This window comes from Talpa occidentalis, unplaced genomic scaffold (genome assembly GCF_014898055.3).
Source record: "Talpa occidentalis isolate TD23 unplaced genomic scaffold, MPIMG_talOcc4v2.1 talOcc4.5, whole genome shotgun sequence".
In the NCBI taxonomy this organism is placed as follows: Eukaryota; Metazoa; Chordata; class Mammalia; order Eulipotyphla; family Talpidae; genus Talpa; species Talpa occidentalis.
The window spans coordinates 128,150,271-128,164,163 of record NW_023604861.1 but is presented as its reverse complement, the minus strand read 5'-3'; the positions used below and the strand labels follow the sequence as shown (position 1 = coordinate 128,164,163).

General features: G+C 42.4%; 1 long non-coding RNA gene across 2 annotated transcripts in view; it reads right to left on the bottom strand.

Moving 5' to 3' along the window:
• Nucleotides 1-13,893, bottom strand: part of LOC129146854 (uncharacterized) — an 86,942-nt gene that overhangs the window by 4,347 nt on the left and 68,702 nt on the right. Inside the window, exon 3 of one of the 2 annotated variants that reach the window (XR_008554138.1) lies at nucleotides 460-480. The exons of the other annotated variant lie outside the window; for it this stretch is intronic. This is a non-coding gene — a long non-coding RNA (uncharacterized LOC129146854). Of the gene's footprint in view, nucleotides 1-459; nucleotides 481-13,893 lie in introns of those variants that run through there. 2 annotated transcript variants of the gene reach the window in all.

Below are 13,893 nucleotides of genomic sequence, written 5' to 3'. Positions count from 1 at the left end.
ACTGAAAACTAGTTAACCTCTCTTCCTCTGAGCACCTTTATCCCTGCAAACTTCTGACCTCTTTTGGCACTGAGTACACATGGCCTGAGATTGCTAACTTGTCCTGCTCTACCTGACACCCCACACATTCAACTGGCATAGTTCAGCTCCTGAAAGGAGTCAAGTGCGACCCTAACACCACCCCTTTCTTTCCCCACCCCCCACAGCTTCTAGGAAGGCTCAGTGCAGGGTTGAGCACAATACACTTTGTTCTGATAAATATTCGGGTCCCCAAGAACACTATCAGCCCTAAGGGGCCTCCACTTTCCACCCTGCCCTACCTCCATGGTGGTTCAGCTTGGCCAACTGCAAAAATAAGCATATATTACCTGTTCCCTGAAGGCCAGGGTTTAAAGCCCTTTGGGTCCATGTCTTCACACTTCCTCAATCATTTCCAGCACCAGCAAACTCTGAGCTCTGGGCTCATGCAACCATTGCTAACTGAAAAGTTGATAAAAGGAGGCTGGTGAGATGTGATAGATTCAGTACCCATCTACCTTCCATCTCAGAGACATTCCTGGAAAGACTTTAATCACTCAGAACAGACACCCAGAGGATGTAAGATATAATTCCCGGGCTAGAAAAAGTACAAATGAGAGGTACAACATCAAAAGATAGGAAGTGGCCTCACCACTTCAGAAGAGGTGTGTCTAGACCAGCAGACACCGAAGTAAGGTCTGCAGGAGCTGACAGGCAAGCACTGAGCCAGCCTATGGATGGAGCCAGGGAGCTATCTTCATCCTTCCAAGCATCTTCCACCACCCCTCTCCATCATTCACCGCTCCTGTAAGCAATGTTGTTTGTTGTTGTTCTTCATTCTCTCTACTTACTTTTCTGCCTGCTTTCCAGAAGCCCCTTGAAGCCAGGAACCAGAATGTTTTGCCTTTGCATTCCCTGCAATGCCTAGCTAAGAGCTTGGTACATGGCAGCCACTCAAAAGTTGTTGTTGAATGAAGGAATAAATGAACCCTATATTTAAGAACCATTATTTACTATGAGATAGTTGAGGATTTTATAAATGAGCTTCAATCCCTTCTAATCCATCATCAAGTTGGCAAGAAAACATAAAACAAGATGGTGTCAAAAACCACTAACTGCGATGATGTGGCTCTCTAAACCCGTTCTGCACGCCCAAGGACAAGGGTCACGCAGGGGAGAGGCAGAGGAGAGCTCGAAGGCCATTGCATCGCCGTGTAGTTTTTAAATCGTGTCTGCTATTTGGGTCAGTGTCTTCCAGGAGGGACTGGAGATCCATTAATAACATTTGGATTTTAGGGAAAATCTTTTTAAAGGAAAATATTGTGCCTTGTGAATATTCTGTGTCCTTGGGGAAAAGCAAGCCAAGGAAAGAAAAACCGCAGCCAGCCGGCTCAGGAAGAATTGGGTTGGGGCCAGGAAATCAAAATGAGAATGAATTTATAGCATTGGTGTTGCTAGAACTAATTATCAGGAAGATTTCTGTTACTTTTTTTTTAAGAAAGGGCGGGAGGAAGGAGTGGTAGACTTCATCAAAATTACACCAGTCAATGAACAGCAGGATTGGAATATTCCTTTTTTTTATTTCCAGCGACGGGTTGTAGTATCATCATGTTACTTGGCGGGGCAAGTCACTGTCATAGTTGACATGTAAATGCAATGACTTTTTCAAATGGCAATGACATAAACAGTAAAATATGGCATGAACTTGAAGACCAAAGGTTCTAATCTGACTCCCACTATAGCCTTGCACAATCACCTTGCAGCAGCATCATGTTACTCAGTGCGGCAAGTCACTGTCGTATTTGACATGCAAATGCAATGACTTTTTCAAATGACAATGACATAAACAGTAAAATATGGCATGAACTTGAAGACCAAAGATTCTAATCTAACTTCCACAATAACCTCGCATGGTCCTTTCCTCCAGGTGAGAAACTGAGGGGCCAAGTTAACCGGGGCTAGATTCAGAACCTCAGTTGGGGGTTCCTCTGACTTCCATACCTGGGCTTTTCTCCTCTGAGTGACTTGGAGAACATTCTGGTGTCAATATTCCCGTAAGTCTGGGAAATAGTGGTGGTTCTTTGTCCCAGGTGACAAGTCCCAGCTCACACAGAAAGTCAGAGCTATGGAGACCCTCACATCTTTCCAGGAGGGACTTGATCCCATTCTTAGCAACCTGACACGCCCACTTTCTCCAGGCATAGATTCATGCGGAGCTGGCCCCACTTGGAAGTCACAGAGGTTTAGTCTGGAACAGAATGGCTTAATGACCCCATCAAAGGGTGCTTCATAGCTGGACTCAGGAATCACAGCGAGGAACCACACTTCTGAAATTATGAAACCCACAAGGGGCAGCTTCAATGACTATCCCAAGAATGCATCTCTAACTGTGTGATCTCTTAGCAGCTGTGGCAGCAGCACATTCACTGTGAGATGGGGATAAAGAGCAGTGAATGTACAGGCTTTTTGTGAGTGTACGTGGAGGGAGGTAAGGAAAGAGTCAGCTGAAGCAGTTGTGAAAGCCGCCACCACTCCCCAATCTTAGGAAGACCAACCTGACACTTCTGCCTCTTCCCTCTTTACCACTGACCTTGACCTCAAGGACTGAGTGAGAGGGAAGGCAGAGCTCCAGCACTCAGTGTCTTAACCAGGGTTCTCAAGAGAAATCAGTAGGGCAGTAGCCACATAGATAAGAGATTTATTATTGGAAAGGCTCCTGCAGGTATGAATACCAAGAAGTTGCACAAACTGCCACCTGCAAACTGGAGAACCAGCTAAGTCAGAGGACTAATTCAGTCCAGGTCCAAAAGATTGAGAACTAGGAACTCTGATGTCCAAGGGCAGGAGAAGATGAATGTCCCAGCCCGAGGAGAGAGAATTTGCCCTTCCTTCGCCTGCCTTTTGTTCTATCTATCCCCATGGATCAGATGATGGCATCGTGATGAGGGTGGACCTCAGTCTACTGATTAGAAGCATCTGTCTTGCAGAAACACACACACACACTCACACACACACACACACAAATAATGTCTTGCCAGCTAGAAGTTCACATGTGAAATTAACCACCACACTCAGGCTGCCCTTCAGCCTCACAATAAAGTCACAACCAGGCTCTGCCACTTTGTGTGCTTCCTGAAGCCGGGAAATACCTGAATCAGGGGGTGCTGACTGCATCATGCCCCACATCTTTGTGCCCACCTTGCCCTATGCAGACAATGGAAGCATGTCTTTTCCCGTGACCATATTAAACCTCCTAACTTCTCTTTCCTCCTCTGCAGCTAGTAACTTAAGTCCGCTTGGTGCTAAATGACCCAGTTAATACAGCCTGGCCGGGAACAGGCTGACTGTGAACATCCTGTCCTGCTCTCACTGAGGATGCGGCCCTCGAAGCACAGGGACATGACACATTGCCTTACTGTCTAGTCCCTTCTGTGCTGAAGTGTTCAGGCTGGAGAGCTCTGGACCCCCCAGGAGGAGCCCAGACCACCTAAGTATGACCTCACCTGTCAAATGATTCATCTCCCCCAGGCCTGGGTAGATGAGCAAAAGGCCTATCTTGTTGGTAAAGGACTGATGCTTTATCTTTCAGAGAACCACACTCATTTATATCTATTTATAGGTGAAATGATGTGATTTATTAGATTTGCCTCAAAATAATATGGGAGGAGCTGTGAGCAAAGGGTGTGGATGGGGCAGGTTCCACTTGAGTAAGTTGCATGGGGACGAGGTGATAAGTCCATGGGAGGGGGCTCCCCTAAAACACCTGTCTGCCTTTGCTTGTGCTCATAATTCTCCATACAAAAATGGAGAATTCTGAAGGGCATAGTTTAAACCAGAAAAGCTAAAGGAAATAGTCCTAAAAAGCACATTTTTAAAATAAATACAATTCCAAGATGTACTTGGTGCCTCTCTCTCCGATTTGGCTGCTTATTCATTGCTTAACCTGATTTTTACTGCCAGTGTTCATCAGAGGACTTCCTTTTAATTTATCCTAAATCTTTATTTCAGAAAGTCCCTCTAGGTCGTTCCTGAACTGAAAGCCAGGTTGACATCAAAAGCCGTTTTTGGCAACTCGTGCACAGCCTCCTTCCACCTCGCCACGAGGAGATTGTTTTCTTCCTCGGCCAATTTAGATAATGCCATGACCATTCCATTCTCTCTATTTCCTCTTCCCCTGGCTGTCCTGATCCGCTGTGCTCAGGCCAAAGCCAAAAAAGAGACGGGAGCAATCACCAGCCTGCTGTGACTCCCAGTCCTTCTGGAAAATGTTCTAATTGCCTGGAAAAACATAAGAATCTTCTTCTCCACTGACCCACACCCACATATAAACTGCTGCTGGGACCCTGGGGCCATATCTCTGGGGACTTCTGTTTTCCAGCCCACAATATGGCCAAATTACAGGCCTGAGCCTCAGAGGAAGGGGTCTCAGAGGGAGCACTGGCTCCGCAAACTCAATTCTGTTAAATCTCCTAAGAGGCTTCCCTGCCCGGCTCAGCATTTTTCTTTCTACACCTAGCTAAGCGCTCATTCTCCCCACCCTATATCCACATCCTCTGACACCTCTTTGTTCTCACTCTAGCATTTTCCAGCCATGAGGGTGTGACTATCTAGAGCACCCCATTGCAAAGAAAACATTTCTAAAATTGGTTTCCATGCAAATGAATCGGGCTGTAGTCAGAGAAATGAATGCCTGCGTGCTCAGGCCAAGCGCCTGGTCTGTGGGGATGAGGCGTGTAGGCTGGACCCTGGGAACATGACCCACACGTCCTGGAGCAGGCCAGGCAGGTGGTGCTGACAGTCAGCTGGTGCGCAGATGTAACATTAGACAAGGTTCTCATTCTCCCCACCCATAAGAGAGGCTGACTTAGTGAGGGAGGCTGGACTTCTCCCCCTCACTTGTTAAAGATATAGAAACTGAAATTCAAAAAAATAAAGAACTTTAATGTCTACAGTCCTCAGAGGAGATCAGAGGCACAGCCTTGAAGGAGCATTGCTAAACTGGAGTTTACGTCACTGAAGTCATGATTAAATTGGGCACTGATTCCAATTTCATCCCAGCCCCACCAAGGCCTTCCACCAAAGAGATGGGAAAGTGGGGTGTTTCTGTCTTCAGAATCTCGGTGTCCCTTTAGGTGTCTCGGCAGAAGAGCTGGAACATGACCTCAAAGTTACCTCAAATTTATAAGGTGTCCTTATACTTTTCAAGGAACACTTCCAGGTCCTATTGAACCCTCACAGCCACCCTGTGAGGAAGGCAGAAGGGGCATCACTGCATCATTCAGCAAGTCACCTGCAGTCAGACAGAAGCCAAAGACACAAAGGGTTCTGAACCCTGGCAGTGCCTACACCTTTCCCTATGAGGCCTCTCGGTCCCAAGACACTCCTCTGTAAACTGAGGTATCACTACGATGTCTTTGCCTCTCTCCCCACTTTTCTCTTTTCACTGTCCTCATAGGAATGAGGATAGTCTGCAAGTATCTGCCCTTTCGTAGTGCCCTTTCTCTACTGACCCACACTCACATATAAACATGCCTCGTCCCCACAGACCAGGCGCTTGGCATGTGCACGCAGGCATTCGTTTCTCTGCTACAACCCAATTCATTTGCATAGAAACCAATTTTAGAAATGTTATCTTTGCAAGTATCCAGCCTGCCACCTGGGCTGGGGTGGGGGTGGGGGAAGAGGGTGGAATAAACCACAAAATGAATGCAGTCAGAAGTTATTTTGGGGGGAGTTATCTGCACGAGTGCCCCACTCATACATGCATTCATACAACAGTTTTTCCTTTAAAAAAAAGTCTTCTTACATGTCCTTTAATAATATGCTTTTGTCTTATTTGTGTTTTAGACTTTCGTCACTGTAATTAATTCTTGCCTATCTTGTAGGGCTTTGTTGATACTGCAAATGGTGATTTATATTCTGTCTTCAAGTTTGTTACTTCTGATACAGAAGGACGCTTTATAATTTTATGTCTATCTTGTTCTATAACTGCACTCTCTTACTGGTTCTCAGAATTTGCTGATTATCAAGGTTTTTATAAGAAAGTAGTTGCAATTTTATATCTTCCTTTCAATCAGCTGGTGTGTGTGTGTGTATCTTTGTTCCTGTGTGTTATTCCGTCAACCAGGTCCTCCAAGTGAGTGGGAATATTTACCTTATTCCCAATCTTAAGGAGAGTGTAAAGGGAAGTGATTGTGTGTGTTACTGAAGGTTTTTATATAAGACTTTTATCAAGTTGAGAAAGTTTCTTTCATTTCCCTATTTTTCAGTGAGATTTTTATCATAAATAAATGTTAAGTTTCACCAAATGCCTTTGTTCCGCAATTATTGAAATAGTGCTGTATTTTCCCATTTGTTTAATATTGTGGCAAATTACACTGATAGATTTACTGATGTAATATCCACTTTTAAATGTGCAAGTGAAATAGCTGGGTCTCAGCTTATCTGCTCCGGTTGGGATGCTAGGAGGGAACACTGTGTGGACCGATTAAAGCTCCTTCTGAACAGCTTGACTAGTCAAAAAAAAAAAAAAATGCCCAGGAATTCAATTTAGGAAATGAGTGGCCACAATCCTTGAGAAAAGGGGAGAGAGGCAAACTGGCCACGTATCTACTAAAAATGGAATTCTTGGCACATGCACCTGGCAGAGACGCTAGTAAGAGGTAAAAGAGACAGATAAGGCCTTGGCAAGCTCATGGGCTAGTTGAAGAGAAACAGAAAAAAGTTTGAAAGCAAATGGATTGAAAAAAATTTTGCCAACCACCATCTAAAATACTGATATTCTGTATATCAGATACAGACACCATAAGCTACAATGTTCATGACATCTTTTTTTTTTTTAATTTTATTTATTTTTGCATAGAAGAACTAGGCTGCAGACCCGAGGTGTGGGGGGCTGAGAGGATTCACCAGAGACAAAGTAGGGAGCAAAACAGGAAGATCTACTGAAAGACACTGCTAAGGGGAGCAGTGGTAAAAACAGGAGAGGTCTGCTATGCCATGTGGGTCAGCTCCCTGGCTGGGAATCGAACTCAGTCATTTTTGGTGATAGCGCTGAGAGATAACCCCTAGGTCACCAGGGAAGCCCAATGTTCACGATATCTTAAAGCAATAGCATTTAAGACAAAAAGACACACTGTTTAAGACAGGGCTTAATATTGGCATAAAAGTAGACAAAAAGATCAATGGAACAGAAGAGACAGACCAGAAGCAAGCAACATGGACACAGTTGCTTAGCTTACAACAGAAGTGTCAGTGCAGAAGACAAATATTAGTCTTTTTAACAAATTGTGCTAGATCAATTGCATATTCATTTGGAATTAAAAATATGCTTAACTCTTATCTCAAACTATAGGCAAAAAATAATTCCAGATGGGCTATAAATCTAAGTGGAAATGATAAAACACTATTGCTTCTGAAAAAAAAAAAACCGAATATTTTTAAGATCTTGTAATAGACAAAGGTTCTTTACACAAGATATTAAAAGCATTAATAGAAGGAGAAAAGATTGATGAATTTGACTGCATTAAAATTAAGAGCTTCTATTCATCACAAGACACCATTAAAAGAAATGTTTTACGATCCATGTACCTGAAAAAGGGTTTGTGTCTAGATATATCAAGAACTTCACATCATAAGAAGATGATCATACTCCATAAAAATGTAAAAGAGATGTGAGTAGTCATTTCAGATATCCAAATAGATGCATGGAAAGGTCATCTGGGAAAAACAAAGTTAGAACTATAATGTGATACTGAAACCCATCTAGCAGAATGGCTAAAATGTAAAGAACAGATAACAATAAATGCTGACAAGGATGTGGAGAAACTTCAACTCTCATTCACTGTTGGTGGGAATACAAAAAGCTACAACTTCTTTGAAAAAGTGTTACAGGATCTGCGAAAGCTTAACATTTTTGGCATTATATGTCAGAAGACTCTGCCTACCACAGGGCCATCGTAAGTATGTTTTCTTCTAAGAGTTATATATTTTCAGCTCCTAAATTTAATTGTATGATCCACTGGAAGTTACTTTTGGGGTATGATTTGAGGAAGCAATTAAACTTCATTCTTTTGCATTGGCTATATATGTTGGTCTCAGAACCATTTGTTGAAAATATTCATTATCTTGATAAATTTGTCAAAAATCAATTAAATATAAATGTAAGGTTTTATTCCTGTACTGTAAATTCTTTTCCACTGACCTATAGGTCTGCCTTATTTATATCAGTACCACATTCTTGTGATTATGGTAGCTTTATGATAAGTTTTAAGCTCAGAGTGTAAGTCTTCTAACTTTGATCTTTTCAAGATTGCTTTGGCTATTATTGGCTCTTTTCATTCCCATATTAATTTTGGGTAAATTTTTGCAAAGAAGTCACCTGGGATATTAACAAGGCTTGAGATGAGTCTATAGATAAATTTAGGGAGTATTTATATCTTAACAATATCATATCTTCCAGTCCACCCCTAAATATAGGCTATCTTTCCACTTACTGAGTTCATCTATCATGTCTTTGAAAATATATTTTATAATATTCAGAGCGTAAGATTTCCATTTCTTTTGTTAAATTAATTCCTAAGAATTGTACTCTTTTTGATGGCATTATAAATGAAATTATTTTTGTAATTTCATTTTTGATTGGTCATTGTTAGAGTATGAAAATACAAATGATTTGGCACATTTATTTTGTACTCTGAAAATTTCCAGAACTCATTTATTGGTTCTAAGAGGGGGTAGAGGATTTCTTAGAATTCTATATAAACAAGATAATTTCATCTGCAAATAGCAATAGTTTTATTTCTTCCTTTCCTATCTGATGCCTAATTGCCCTGTCTAGAATTCAATAATGCTGAATAAAAGTGATAGGGGTAGACATCCTTGCTCCTGACTTTAGGGTGAAGGGAGTTAGTTTTTCACTCCTAATTATGATTTTACCTGTATTTCACAAATGACTTTTATCAGGATCAGGAAGTTCCATTTATTCTGAGATTGTTGAGTATTTTTATCATGAAATGGTGTTGGACTTTGTCAAATGTTTACTATGAATTTGTTAAGGTAATTTTATATTTTTCATTTTTTATTCTATAGGTATGGTGCATTGCATTAATTCCTATGTTGATCCAAGTTTGCAGCTTTTCGATAAATCCCACTTGGGCATTGTGTATAATCCTTTCTATGTGTTGCTGGATTTAGTCTTTTAGAATTTTGTGCAGGATTTGGCCTCTAAATTCATTAGGAATATTTGCTGGTGGTTTTCTTCTCTTGTGATTTCTTTGTCTGGTTTTGATATCAAGGTAAGACTGACCGCACAGGATGACTTTAGAAATGTTTTCTCTCCGCGTTTTTAAGAAGAATTTGCTTCCTGTTTTATCATATCTAGCCCATTATTATTATTCCCTATGAATCATTCTTACTGTACAGCTTCTTTACTCTTTGAATATAGCTTCCTATAGTTACTTGAACTATATATTCATCATAATTGCTTTAAAGTCTTTGCTAAGTGTGACATCTGAGCTCATCATGAGCAGTTTCTGTGACCTGCTTCTCTCCCAGATGGAGTATCTCTTTTTACTTCTTGTCAACTCTCATGACTTCTTTTTTGTTGAAAACTAGGCATTTTAGATAATATAGTGCAGCAATTCTGTATACTGATCTCCTCCTCTGGGGCTTGTTGTTTGCTATTTATGTGTTTGGAGAGTTGACTGGATTGTTTCCGTGCTCTATTTGCTCCTAAGAATGTAGCCTCTGATGTCACTGGTCAGAGGACACAGCCTTGGGCATGCACACTGTCACTCTGGGATGGCTGGGATTTTATTTGTGCTTGCTTTGTCTCTTTCTCTGATCTCTTTAAATCAGCTGCCTTCATTGCTATCAGGACCAGCTATTAGCCTCCACTAATTGTTGGCTGATTGTTCTATTATTTTTGACAATGCCCTGGGGCATAAATTGCTCCAAAGTCTGTTGCAATTAAATTGGGGTTCCTTTGCAAGAGCAATCTCTGAGGCCAATCCTTGAGGTTTCTGTCAATCCCAGGAGGATTCTTTTTAGCTGTCTCTTTCTGCAGTTCTCTCTGGTCAACTTCTAGGTAATCTAAGGCTTAACATAGTGCTCTCAGGAAACTCCCAATCTCCTCTTAGATGCTTATCATAGTTTCAAAGAACACTACAATACAAAAAAAGTCAGTTTTCATGAGGAGAGTTTCAGAGCTCTGTGGTCTTATGGCCTGTCTCTCCCAACAGGCACCCCTGCTGCACAGCTGGGGCAGGGGTGATTCCTACTTCTCTCAGAGTCGCACCCCTGCTCTGTGAGCTTCATTAGCATCTCGCTAGATTGCGGCAGCAACCTGCAGTCTCTGCAGTTTTCCTTCCCTGAAATGGAGTCTTTGTGCTATAACCAACATAGGCTGAGATGACTGGGATCCTCTGTCTCTGGTCTTCAGTACCTCGGGTAGATTTTTGTGTCCTTCAAGTAGGTTCCAGGTACAGGACGAGAGGCCCACACTCCTCAGAACTCACCCAGAATAGAACCTCTGGAATATGAAGACGTGAGGTGGGGGTACACGGAAAAGTGTAGGTTGTCTGCCCCTCCCTGGAAGGCAGCATACCCCTGACCAAGGAGCCAAATGAAGATGGAGACTTGTGCTCTTGGTTACATATATCTGGGAGGACGTCCATTATTCTGAGCTAGTAGAAATGGAAGGAAAGTTAACTTTCTTGAATAAATATTTCTCCACCTGATGTCTGCCCTGAAGATAATTTCCAGTGACTTAAATGTGGTTTTTTTTTTTAATAAATAATTGTTGGGGCCTCCCCTGGTGGCTCAGCAGTTGAGCGCTTGGCTGCAAAGCTGCCCGCAGCCTCTGCAGCGCTGGTTCAATCCCCGGCCACCGGCTAGCATCCCACATGGTGCGCAGACCTCTCCTGCCATGCCCCTGCTCCCCTCAGCATTGTATTTCAGTCTGTTCTGTTCCCCGCTCTGGCTCTGGTGAATTCTCTCACCCTCCCGTATTTCTGACTGTACCCCGGTTCTTGCATAAATAAATCTTTAAAAAAAATAATTTTTGGAGTTATGTTTCTTGCTGGAGAGAGGGTCCATAAAGCTACTCACACCACCTTTCCAGACCTCTCTGTACAAGTCACTTTGGGGTTACTTGGTTGTGGGCTACAGCTGGGAACTTGGGTCCTAGATCACAGAGGATCATGGGAGCCCCCCCTCCACAGTGTGGGAACTCCTACTCTGGACATTTCTCCCTCATCTAGTCATTTTTAGGTCTGTGTTTAATTTCTAGAGGAAGTTGCCAGCCTTAATTCACACTAAAGAAGGTGTCATTGGCTGGGAGCTGCATAATGTAAAATCTTGCTAGTGGAATTAGCCTTTGAATAGGAAACCCCTATTCATCCCAAAGGCATAATTCTCTAGCTGAGGAACTTCAGGATCCATTACTAGTCAGACCAAGAAATATTAGACCGGAGAAAAAGGGGTTCTTCTGGAACATTAAGTGAGGTTATTTCACATGTTCCTAAAGCCTCTGGAGCCAGACATTCTGACTAAAGAATTTGTAACATGTCCCCAGATCAGAGGAAGCACGCTTGCTCAGTAAGCACAGCTGCTCTCCATTTGGTTAATGATAGCCCATTGCAAATTTGGTGTGTGCAAACAAGAAAGACAGTGGGCCTCGCTCTATCTAACTTGCCCAGGGAGCCCTCTCTGCCTCTGGCTTCCTGGCGGCCTCTGTCAGAGACAGAGTGTGTTGTATCTGGTGCAGCAATGTTGGGCTGTGACAGGTGAGTGCCGGGTGCGGACACTGGGTTACACTGTGATCTGGCAGCATTTGGCAGCAGACAGGCTAGTGAGTGGACTGCAGAAAGATATCAAGGGCTGTGCCACAGCTGGAGCAGAAAGGAAGAAGTGCTAGAAATGGGCACACACTACAGACTCACAAATATCAGGCACGTATGACTCCGACACGATTTTCTTAGGCATTGCTACACATATCAATGATCAACCCAATTTTCAGCCAGTTCATTGCTGACTTACTCATGACCCCATAATTAGGAGAAAGCTACATTCTCTAAACAGCCACTAAGTTGCTGCCCCAAGGGGGCCTTCCTCTTTTTTTTTTTAACACTTGGGCTTCTCTGTCCTCTTGTCAGCTGTTACACCCCATTTTACTCAAAATGCACTGGAAACAACAGAAGTTTCTCCCAAGCATTCATGCTATCCTGGAGGTTTTCATGCCTGTCCCTCTGCTTGAATCCAATCAGCAGACTGGAATTTGGAATTTTGAACCTCTCATAGGAGCAAGGGACAGCCCATCTCTCGTGTCTGGGCCTAAGGGTTACACTAAAATCCATGGAGATTGATAAGCAGGAAGCAAACTCTGGAGATCCAGATGCTGAGATGATTCTTCTGGTCTTTCCTCTTTGAACACGGGGATTTCTGTCTGTTTCACTGCTGTCTCGCTTCATCCCAACTCAATGCTGGCAAAAGTCAGTACTCAAATATTGATTGATTGGCTGCTAAACAGGCTGTTCTTTTGAAAAGATGATTTCTGAGATGATTTCTGGGTGTCACGTTTCACACAAAAGATATCTCATATGCATCTTTAATGAAGTCAACTAAGAGTTCCTGGAAGTGGCTCATTCCTTGCCAAAGCACCTCCCCAAATTCAACCACACTCTGCAGCTCTCTATACCTACTGGTCAGAATCACTCCAAATGCCCTCAGGTTGATGAGGCAGCTGTCATGATCTCCCAATTACTATCACTGTGCAAATGAGACCAACAGCTTTTGATTTATTTCAATGGATATGAGAGGCTATTGTGCTGATAGCCAAGGACATGGTGATGGACACTAAATGAAACACCCAACTTCAAGCCAAAGTTGGCTTATAAACCTGCTTCTGTTCAGCAGTCTGAGGCTCCACACTGTGCCTGTATACAAGTACATTGAGAGAAAGACAAAGAGGAATGGGGGACAGTAGAGGACAGTAGAGATAAAGAAAGAAGAGAGAACAAAGAATTCTCATCTCTCAGTTCTGTGATCCTCATCACCTTTTGTCCCTTCACCTGTACAGCATCCCTTTTCAGCAGCATCTGGTGGTGAAGACTGAAACAAGACAAGCTCAATTTCTTTATGTAGCTCCCAGATAAGAGAATGGAAAAAAAGCAAAATATTACTTCTCCTGCAATTTCAACACAGAAAATCACAGCTGCTAATAAGGTCCTGAGGCCTAAGGTGCAGCTTTAGTTGCTGGGTTCTGGAAGAATCGGCTGAATCTAGCAATAGAAAATCAAAAGTCAAGATATAATTATCCAACACTGGGTTGACTAGGTAAATTAGTTTGTATGGAAGAAATTCTTACAGGGAAATTTAATTAAGTAGACTCGGAACTATCATGTTATCATTGACAACTGTCAAACATGCATATGTCAAATGTCATATTATATATATATATATATATATCCTGAAGGAAAAAATAAAATTTTGAATGGTGTCCCTTCCCTCACACTACAAGGCCCACAATCCATAGTCTGGCATTCAAGGCCATCAAGCTCAACCTCGAAATTACCGTCTAAATCTCATCTCTCAATACAAGTACATAATATGAGTACAAGTATACATACAGTACTCATTATTTCCTCACAATCAATCCCCACATCCTTGCCATTTGCTTCCCTGACCATGTTAAACCTGTGCCTCAAGGCTCATTTCAAATGTTACACCATTTTTGAAGATATCTCCTGTAATCTCTCACCCGTCTTGAAAGAGCATATCTGGATGGTCACTCACCAAACTCTACAGTATGAGTCATAATAATAGTAGTAGAAGTGGAAGCTTACAATAAAACTACCTAATAAATATTAAATCCGT